The sequence below is a fragment of the Aotus nancymaae genome, unplaced genomic scaffold (assembly GCF_030222135.1).
Source record: "Aotus nancymaae isolate 86718 unplaced genomic scaffold, 86718_ANA_hifiasm-v0.15.2.pri h1tg000011l, whole genome shotgun sequence".
Taxonomy (NCBI): domain Eukaryota; kingdom Metazoa; phylum Chordata; class Mammalia; order Primates; family Aotidae; genus Aotus; species Aotus nancymaae.
In genome coordinates, this window is record NW_026988422.1 from 24877576 (window position 1) to 24888572 (window position 10997).

At 37.5% G+C, this 10997-nt stretch overlaps 1 non-coding gene across 1 annotated transcript; it reads left to right on the forward strand.

Annotated features, from left to right (window-relative positions):
• The first annotated feature begins 9835 nt into the window (after nt 1-9835).
• Nucleotides 9836-9999, forward strand: LOC135274505 (U1 spliceosomal RNA). The gene has a single exon (XR_010342322.1). It is a non-coding gene; the product is annotated as a U1 spliceosomal RNA (small nuclear RNA).
• The last annotated feature ends 998 nt before the right edge of the window (nt 10000-10997 follow it).

The following is a 10997-nucleotide window of genomic DNA, read 5'->3' on the forward strand; positions in this document are numbered from 1 at the left end:
GTTGCATTGATCCTTTTGCCATTATGTAATGTCATTCCTTGCTTCTTTTGATCTTTGTTGCTTTAAAGTCTACTTTATCAGAGGCGAGAATTGCACATGCATTCATATGTTCATCCCTGTGCTTTTTGCAATAGCAAGGAAATGGAGTCAACTGGGGTGCCATCAATAGTAGACAATAAAGAAAATATGGCACATATATACCATGGAATACTACAGAACCATAAAAAAGAATGAATCGTGTCTTTTATAGCAACATGGATGCAGTTGCAGGCCATAATCCAAGCAAATCAATACAGGAAGCATGGCTTGGAGGCCTCAGGATCCTTAAAATCATGACGGAAGATGAAAGGGAAGCAGGCACCTTCTTCAACAAGGCCACAGAAGGAAGTGTGAGTGTGAAGAGGAACTGTCAAACACCTATAAAACCATCAGATCTCCTGAGAACTCACTCCCTATCATGAGAACAGTATGGGGAAACTCTACCCCCATGATCCAATCACCCCCTCCCTCAACATGTGGGGATTACAATTTGAGATGAGATTTGAGAGGGGACACAGAGCTAAACCCTATCAACCTCCTTGTTTAGCTGTATTCTCAGGTATTTCATTTTCTTTGTGGTTATTGTAAGTCGGATTGTGTTCCCTATTTTACTCTCAGCTGGGATTTTGTTGGTGTATAGGAATGCTACTAATTTTTGTACATTGATTCTGTATCCTGAAACTTTACTAAAGTTGTCAGTTCTAGGGGCATTTTGGTGGAGTCTTTAGGGTTTTCGAGGTATAGAATCACATTATCAATGAAGAGAGATAGTTTGATTTCTTTTTTTCTTATTTGGATGACCTTGATTTCTTTCTCTTGCCTGATTGCTCTGGCTAGGACTTCCAGTATTATATTGAATAGGAGTGGTGAGAATGGGCATCCTCATCTTGTTCCATTTCTCAAGACACTGTCTTTACATGTTTTGAGCTTTTGCCCATTCAGTATGATGTTGGTTGTGGGTTTATCATGATGGCATTTATTATTTTGAGGTATATTCCTTTGATGCCTAGTCTGTTCTGCCAGATTTTAGAATCAGTCTGATGTTGGCTCCATAGAATGAGTTAGGGAGAGAGGCCCTCCTCCTCCAGTTTTTGAAATAATACGTGTAGTATTCATAGCAGTTCTTCTTGTATGTCTGGTAAAATTCAGCTGTGACTCTATCTGGTCTAGGTTTTTTTGGTTTTTGTTTTTGTTTTTTATCAGTAGCTTTCTTATTACTGATCCAATTTCAGAAATTAATATTTGTTTATTCAGGGTTTCAATCTCTTTCTGACTTAATCTTGGAAGACTGTGTGCTTCCATATCATGCTTCACAGATTAGGAAAAACTACTTACATGGAACTAAAAAAGAGCCCAAATATCCAAAAAAGTCCTAAGCAAAAAGAGCAAAGCTGGAGGCATCACACTATCCTATTTCAAACTATGCTATAAAGCTACAGTAGTCAAAACAGCATGATACTGATGGAAAAAAAAAGACATATATACCAATGGAACAGAATAGAAAACTCAGAAATAAAGCTGCACACCTACAACCATCTAAATTTTGACAAGGCTGATGGAAAACCAGCAATGGAGAAAGGACTCCCTATTCAATAAATATAGTGCTGGGATACTGGCTAGCCATATGCAGCAGATTAAAGCTGGACAATATTCAAAAAGAATCTAAAAATTGATTAAATATTTAAATGTAAGACCTCAAACTAATCCTAAGAGACAACCTAGGAAATCCTCTTTTTGACATAGGCCTTGGCAAAGAATTTTTGGTTAAGTCCCCAAAAGCAATTGTAATAAAGATCAAAATGCGCAAGTGAGACCTAATTAAACTAAAGAGCTCTGCACAGCAAAAGAAACTATTAACGCAGTAAACAGACAACCTACAGAATGAGAGAATATATTAACAATGTATCTGATATAAAGGTCTAATATTCAGAATCTACAGGGAGCTTAAACAAATCAACAAGCAAAAACCAAATAACCCAATTAAAAAATGGGCAAAGGACATTAACAGACACTTCTTAAAAGAAGACATAAAAGTGGCTAACAAACATGAAAAAATGCTCAACTTCACTAACCATAGAGAAATGCAAATCAAAACCACAATGAGATACCATCTCACACCCCTCAGAATTGCTAATGTTAGAAAATCAAAAAGCAGCCTATGCTGGAGAGGTTGTGGCAAGAGGGAAAAAATTACACCCTATTGGAGGGAATTTAAATTAGTCCAGCCACTCCGAAAAACAACCTGGAGATTTCTGAAAGAACTTAAAACAGAGCTACCATTAGACCCAGCAGTCTCATTACTGGGTATATACTCAAAGGAAAATAAATCATTCTACTAAAAAGACACATGCATTCATATGTTCATCCCTGTGCTATTTGCAATAGCAAGGAAATGGAGTCAACTGGGGTGCCATCAATAGTAGACAATAAAGAAAATAAGGCACATATATACCATGGAATACTACAGAACCATAAAAAAGAATGAATCGTGTCTTTTATAGCAACATGGATGCAGTTGCAGGCCATAATCCAAGCAAATCAATACAGGAACAGAAAACTAAACACCACATGTCGTCACTTATAAATGGGAGATAAACACTGAGCACACATGGAAATAAATACAGGAACAATAGATTCTGTGGACTATGAGAGGCAAGCAGGAGGGAAGGAGTTTTCAAGGCATGTGTTGAAAACTGTAGGGTAGGCTTTGCACTGTGGCTCACGCCTGTAATTCCAACACTTTGTGAGGCCTAGGCGGGCAGATCATGAGGTCAGGAGTTTGAGACCAGCCTGGCCAACATAGTGAAACCCTGTCTCTACTAAAAATACAAAAAATTAGCCAGATGTAGTGGTGTGTGCCTGTAATCCCAGCTACTCAGGAGACTGAGGCAGGAGAATCGCTTGAGCCCAGGAGGCAGAGGTTGCAGTGAGCCGAGGTAGCACCACTGAACTCCAGCCTGGGTGACAGAGCAAGACTTGGCCTTAAATAGATAAATTAAAAAAATATATAAAATAAATAAATAAATATAAAACAATTACTTTCCTTTCGTTGAGAGATCTTTTAGGTCTAAGCTGCTGAGCTCATTAAGACATTACTACAGGTATTTAGCAGAACTCTATCAATTGGAAAGAATGCATAGAAATGCTTTTTCCAACAGCTCAGCCAATATAAATAGTTTTTTTTTATTTTATTGTACTTTAGGTTCTGGGGTACATGTGCAGATCATGCAGGATTGTTGCATAGGTACACACATGGCAATGTGGTTTGCTGCCTCCATCTCCCCATCAACTACCTCTGGCATTTTGCCCCATGTTATCCCTCCCTGACCTCCCCAACCCCCCTCTGTCCCTCCCTTGGCACACCTCAATGGATCCTAGTGTGTGATGCTCTCCTCCCTGTGTCCATGTGTTCTCATTGTTCGTCATCCACCTATGAGTGAGAACATGTGGTGTTTGATTTTCTGTTCTTGTGTCAGTTCGCTGAGAATTATGGTTTCCAGATTCATCCAGGTCCCTACAAAGGACACAAACTTGTAATTTTTGATGGCTGCATAGTACTCCATGGTATATTTGTGCCACATTTTCCTTGTCCAGTCTATCATCGATGGGCATTTGGGTTGATTCCAGGTCTTTGCTGTTGTAAACAGTGCTGCAGTGAACATACGTGTGCATGTATCTTTATAATAGAATGATTTATAATCATTTGGGTATATACCCAGTAATGGGATTGCTGGGTCAAATGGACAGAGTCTCGCTCTGTTGTCCAGGCTGGAGTGCAGTCATGGGATCTCATCTCCCGGCAACCTCTGCCTCCCGGGTTCAAGAGATTCTCCTGTCTCATCCTCCTAAGTAGCTGGGACTATAGGCATGTGCCACCATACCTGGCTAATTTTTGTATTTTTAGTAGAGATGGGGTTTTTCCATGTTGGTTAGGCTGGTCTAGAACTCCTGATCTCAGGTAATCTACCTGCCTCAGCCTCCCAAAGTGGGATTACAGGCATGAGGCATTGGCCTTGCCCCTGTTGTTGATATCACTTAACAATAAAGGAATTGTAGTCTTCTTGATAAAATAAACCAAATTTCACTAAATAATGGCAGGGCACAGTGGCTCATGCTTGCAATCCCAGCATTCTGGGAGGCTGAGGCAGGTGGACCACCTGAGGTCAGGAGTTTGAGACCAGCCTGGACAACATGGTAAAACTCTGTCTCTACTAAAAATACAAAAATTAGCCAGGTGTGGTGGTAGGTGCCTGTAATTTCGGCTACTCAGGAGGCTGAGGCAGGAGAATCACTTGAACTCGGGAGGTGGAAGTTTCAGTGAGCCAAGATTGCACCACTGCACTCCAGCCTGGGTGACAAGAGCAAAACTTTGTCTCAATAATAATAATAATAATGGTAAATATTTCTTGAGGTAAAATACAAAAAAATGTTGACAACTCTACTCCACTTCCTTAAATCCATTAGAAATTTTTACTATTCCTCTGAAACTCTGTGAGCCAGCAATTCAAGATATTTCATTGCTTTTAAGTAGTTCAGAACTGGAACTGTGTATTGGCACAGTTTTTTTTTAGCTTTCAGAAGGATAAAAATAATGTTTATCAGCATGGTTTATCTTTGCTTATTCAATTACTCCCAAGCTAAGTTGACCCACATTTTCTTTTCTTTCTTCCTTTTTTTTTTTTTTTTTGAGACAGAGTCTTGCTCTGTCCTCCATGCTGGAGTGCAGTGGCATGATCTTGGCTCTCTGCAGCCTTCTCCTCCTGGGTTTAAGCAATTCTCATGCCTCAGCCTCCTGAGTAGCTGGGACTACAGGCGCACACCACCATGCCTGCCTATTTTTATATTTTTAGTAGAGATGGGTTTTCACCATGTTGGCCAGGCTAGTCTTAAACTCCTGACCTCAGGCGATCTGCCTGTCTTGGCCTCCCAAAGTGCTGGGATTATAAGCATGAGCCACCATGCCCAGCTGACCTAAATTTTCTAATGAGGAACAATTTCTATTACACATTGAGTGGAACATCACTAATACAATACATATTACCCACATCATTATAATTTATAAAAATAATGTTGATTGATTTTCATTTTTAGGAAGATAGACTTTTCTCTGAGTAAAACTGAAAACCTTGGACATTATATATAAAACAAACATAAAGTGACTCTGAAAACTGAATTGGGACTAAGAGTCAGTTCTTTATTTTTTGTTTTTGTTTCACGCATCTCAGATTTGGAACTGAAGAAGTTGGTAAACTGGAAATACCAATGGGTGCAGATGCAAAAAGCTCCAATAAAAAAGCCTGTTCTTGTCCAAGAATGGGCAGTTTAGCAAGACTGGAAACCATAGACAATAACTGCTTTAATTCAGCCAAAACACAGCAGAAAAAAACTGTGGCCCCACCCTACCCATACCATCAAAGCCTGGACTAAGAACCTAGACTGCCACTCACTCTAGGCTGCAATGAGGCACTTGGAATCCCTTGCTAAAGTGGTATCAGAAAAGGCTCAGTAGGGAGCTGAGACTTTTGTTCTCTTCCCCTCAAGCAGTAATGAACTCACTCCCCCAAACTGGTTTGTACCCCGCCCTATGATGTCAGTAGACATCACTTGGAAAGCTTACTTTGCCTTAATGAGGTACCAGGGCAATCCCCCTCATATGGTTTGGCTGTGTCTCCACACAAATCTCATCTTAAACTGTAGCTTCTATAATTCCCATGTCTTGTGGGAGGGACCCAGTGGGAGGTAATTGAATTATGGGGTGGCGGCTTCTTGTGCTGTTCTCATGATAGTGAATAAGTCTCATGAGATCTGATGATCTTATAAGGGGAAACCCCTTTCACTTGGTTCTTACTCTCTCTGACTTTCCACTGTGTAAGACATGCCCTTCACCTTCTGCTATGATTGTCAGGCCTCCCCAGCCTCATGGTACTCTGAGCCCATTAAATTTCTTTTTCTTTACAAATTACTCAGTCTCAAGTATGTCTTTATTAGCAGTATGGAAATGGACTAATACACCTGCTCCTAGTCAGATCTTTCCATCCTTTTCCTCCCATCCATGTGGTGTTAGTAATGAGGCACTCCAACCATTCAGCCAGGAATATAACAGTGGAGATAAAAACAAACACAAAGCAAGTGGAAGAAAAGAAAAAAGAAAGGAAAAATAAAGAGTGGAAATCAATGAAGTTGAAGGAAAAACAGTAGAGAACTATACTTGAAATAAAGAACTGGTTGTTTGCAAAGGTTAACACAGTTGAAACCTCTAGTAAGGCAAAGAAAAAAAAGAGAGACAACACAAATTACCAATATCAGAAGTGAGATAGGAACATCACTACAGATCCTATGTACCTCAAATGAATAATCAGGGAACGCTACAAAAATTCAATACATATATGTTTGGCAATTTAGATGAAATGGACTAATTCCTCAAAAAATGGAAACTGCCATAACTTACCAAACATGAAATTGAAAATGTAAATAACCCTATAACTAACAAGGAAATCAGATTTGTAATTGATGAAGCAATTTTTCAGGCCCAGATGGTTTCACTGGAGAATTCTACCAAATGTTTAAAGAATTGCTAACACTGCTACTATATAGTTTCTTGCAGAAAATCAAAGAGAAGAGAATACTTCTCAATTCATTTTTGAAGCTAATATCTCCAGTACAAAAGTAGAAAACTAGACACCAATATCCCTCATGAATATAAATACAAAACTCCTTAATAAAATATAGTTATGTGATGCACAGCTATGTTTCAGTGAACAACAGACTGCATATATGACAGTCATCCCATAAGTAGGTTATAGTACCAAATTTTTACTTTACCTTTTCTGTGTTTTGAAACACCAATAATTAGCAATATGCTGTAATTGCCTACAGTATTCTGTACAGTAACATGCTATACAGGTTTGTGGCCTAGGAGCAATAGGCTATACCATATAGCCTAGATGTGTAGGAGACTTCATTATCTAGTTGTGTAAATAGGCTCTATGATGTCTGCACAACCAAATTTCCTAATATCACATTTTTTCAGAATATATGTCTGTCACTAAGTGACATATGACTGTATCAGCAAATGGAATTCACCATTGTATAAAAGAAGTTATACACTATGACTAAGTAGGCTTTATCCCAGTGATGCAAAACTAGTTCAATATCAAAAAGTCAATCAATATAATCTTTCCCATATTAAGAGGTAAAGAGGAACAATCACATGATCATGTCAATTGGTTCTTAAGAAGGATTTAACAGAATTTAATACCCATTTGTGATGAAAACTCTGAGAATTCTGGGAAATGAGGCTAAACTTCCCAGACTTGATAAACAACATCTACAAAATACATTCAGCTAACCTTATACTTAATGGTTAAAGACTGGATGCTTTCTCTCAAAGTTTGGGAAACAAGCATGTCTGCTCTCACCACTCTTATTTCACCAAGTGCTAGAAGTATAATTTAAAAAAATTGAAATACAGATCAGAAATAAAGAAATAAGACTGTCCCATTTGCCAATGACATGATTGTCTACCTAGAAAATTCCAAAGAAGCTACCAAAAACCAGTTTTATAAACCCGGTAATTAAGTTCAGCATGTTGAGTATAAGTTAAATGTATAAAAAGCAATTGTATTTCTAAATGCTACTAATGAATATGAGGATATCAAAATTAAAAATACGATATCGCTTAAATTCACTCAAAATAAAATGATTAAGTATAAATCTAATAAAACATTTGTAAAACTTGTATGACGAAGACTGCAAAACACTGACAGCAGAAATCAAGAAAACCTAAATAAATGGAGGGACATACTGTGTTTGTGTATTGGGAAAATCAAAGAGTATAGATGTCAATTCTCCTCAAACTAATATGCAGGTTTAATCCAATTCCTATCACTATCCCAGCAATACCTTTGGTAGATATAAATATTACTAGTATAAGTCTATATGGAAAGTTAAAAAAAAAAAAACTAGACTAGGTAAAGCAATTTTGAAAATAATAAAAATATAATTCTTATCCTTATATTCTTCTTATTATAATGACACAATAATCTAAGCCTGTGTGGTATTGGTGGAGGGACAGTCACATAGATCAATGGACAAGAATAGAGAACCCAGAAACAGACTCCCTCAAAGATGCCCAAGCAATTTTTGAAAAGGGAATTTTCAGCAAATGGAATTCACCGTTGTATAAAAGAAGTTATACACTATGACTAAGTAGGCTTTATCCCAGCTACTTGGGAGGCTGAGGCAGGAGAATCGCTTGAACCTGAGAGGTAGAGGTATGCAGTGAGCTGAGAACGTGCCATTGCACTCCAGCCTGGGAAACAAGAGTGAAACTAGGAAAAAAAAGAAAAGAAAAGAAAAGAAAAGAAAAGGGCAAAAGACAGCAGCCTGAATGAACTCTTACTGAATAAGATATACAGATAGCATATGACAAGATGTTCAACATATGTCATAAGAAAATTACAAATTAAAACAATGAAATGTCGCTACACATATATTAAAATGGCCAAAATTCATATCACTGACAACATCAAATGCTGGTGAGGATGTAGCGCAAAAAGAATTCTAATTCATTGCTGATAGGAGTACACAAATAGTGTTGTCACTTTGGAAGACTGGTATTTCCTTTTCTTTCTTTCTTTCTTTCTTTTTTTTTTTGAAACAGAGTCTTGCTCTGTCACCAGGCTGGAGTGTAGTGGTGCAATCTTGTCTCACCGCAACATGTACCTCCCAGGTTCAAGCGATTCCCCTGCCTCAGCCTCCCAAGACAGGCTGTTTCTTAGAAAGGTAAACATACTTTTAATATATGATCCAGAAATTGTGTTCCTTGGTATTTAACCAAATGAATTAAAAAAGCCTTATGTCCACACAAAAATCTGTACTTGCATTTCTTCTAGCAGCTTTATCAGCAATTGCCAGAACTTGGAAGCGACCATGTCTCTCAGTAGGTGAAACTGTGGTACATCTAGGCAGTGGAATATTACTCAGCACTAAAAGGAAATGGACTATCAAGTCCTGACAAGACATAGAGGAAATCTAAATGCATATTAGTAAAAGAAGCTAAACTGAAAGGGTTATATACTTTGTGATTCCAATTATAAGACATTCTGGAGAAATCATAACTATGGAGACAGTAAAAATTTCCATGGCTGACAAGGGTTAAGAGGTGGGGTGGAGAAATAAATGGAGCACAGAGAATTTTTAGGGCAGTGAATTTATAAAGTATGATAATGCATGTCATTATATTTGTGTTACTATACTTTTGTACAACACCAATGGTGAATGCATTTATTATACTTTTGTTACTATACCTTTGCCCAACACCAAGAGTAAACCCTAATGTAAACTCTGGACTCTGGGTGATAATGATGTGCCAATGTAAGTTCATTGACTGTAACAAACACATCACTGCGATGTAGAATATCAATAGTGGGGGAGGTTGTACATGTGAGGGGATAGGAGATACATGGAAATTCTCTGTACTTTCTTCTCATTTTCTCTGTGAACCTAAAACTTCTCTAATAAATAAAGTTTATTAATGGAAAAATATACAAGATATCATATAAACCTCTCAGAATTACTAAAATATAAAAGAGTGACAAGACCGAATGTTAACAAGCCTGTAGAGAAACTGGATAATTCGTACATTGCTTGTGGGAATATGAAATGGTACAGACACTCTGGAAAAAAGTTTGGCAGTTAAAGAACTAAACATACAACTACCATATTAACTGTCAATTGCACTCCTGGGCATTTGTCTCAGAGAAATGAAGATTTATATTCACACAAAAACCTGTGCATACTTACCTGGCAGGGGAGATACCATGATCACGAAGGTGGTTTTCCCAGGGCGAGGCTTATTCATTGCACTCCGGATGTGCTGACTCCTGCGATTTCCCCAAATGTGGGAAACTCAACTGCATAATTTGTGGTAGTGGAGGACTGCATTTGACCTTTCCCCTAAAAAAAAAAAGGAAAAAAAAGAATTAAAAAACTGTGCATAAATGTTCAGAGCAGTTATATTTATAATCTCTCTAAACCGGAAATTACTCAGACATCCCTTAACAGGTGATTGATTAAACAAACAGTGGAAGGTCCATACCATGGGATACTACTCAGCAATAAAAAGGAAGGAAATATGAATACATTCCACAACCTAGAAGACTCTCCATGTAATTTTGCTGGAAGAAAACATCCTAAAAAGTAACATACTTTATAATGCCATTTATATAACATTATCAAAATGGCAAAATTATAAAATAGAGAATACATTAGTGGTTGGCAATAAAGGAGAGAGTAGAAGTGGGAGGAAGTGGTTGTGGTTATATCTGACAGCACAAGGGATCCTTGTGGTGATAGAAATATTCCGTTATCTTAACAGTGTCAATGTCAACATTGTTGTGATATTGTGCTGGTTGTGATATTGTACTGTAGTTTTGCAAAATGTTAGCATTGGGGAAAACAGGGAATAGAATCTTATCTGTATTTTTTTCTTTCAATTGCATGTGAATATACAATTATCTCAAAATAAATAATTTCACTAAAAAGCAACCTGGATTCTGAAGACATATAAAGCAAAAAATGTTTCACAACTAAGAATCTCAATAGTAAAAGGCATCAGAGCACTTGCATCAACAAACATAGAGGAATCAAAATTTGTGAGTGATCACAACAGACTCCATTTCAGACATTTCTCCCCTCTACTAGAATACTTCTGAATTAATTCTTTAGAGAATATTCAAGTTAAAGTCATCAAGTTTCTGCTTTTATTACTTTCATGCTCAGCTGAATTGATTTTGAGATGTATCTCCATGTATTTAATTAAGGCTATTTTGGGTGGATTTCAGTAATTCTTCATATTGAGGAAAGAGGGTTTATTAGATATTTAATGTGGAGAGGGAGAGCACTCTTTATAGGTCATTTTAAGGAATACATTTGCTTTTCCCATAAATTATTCAGGT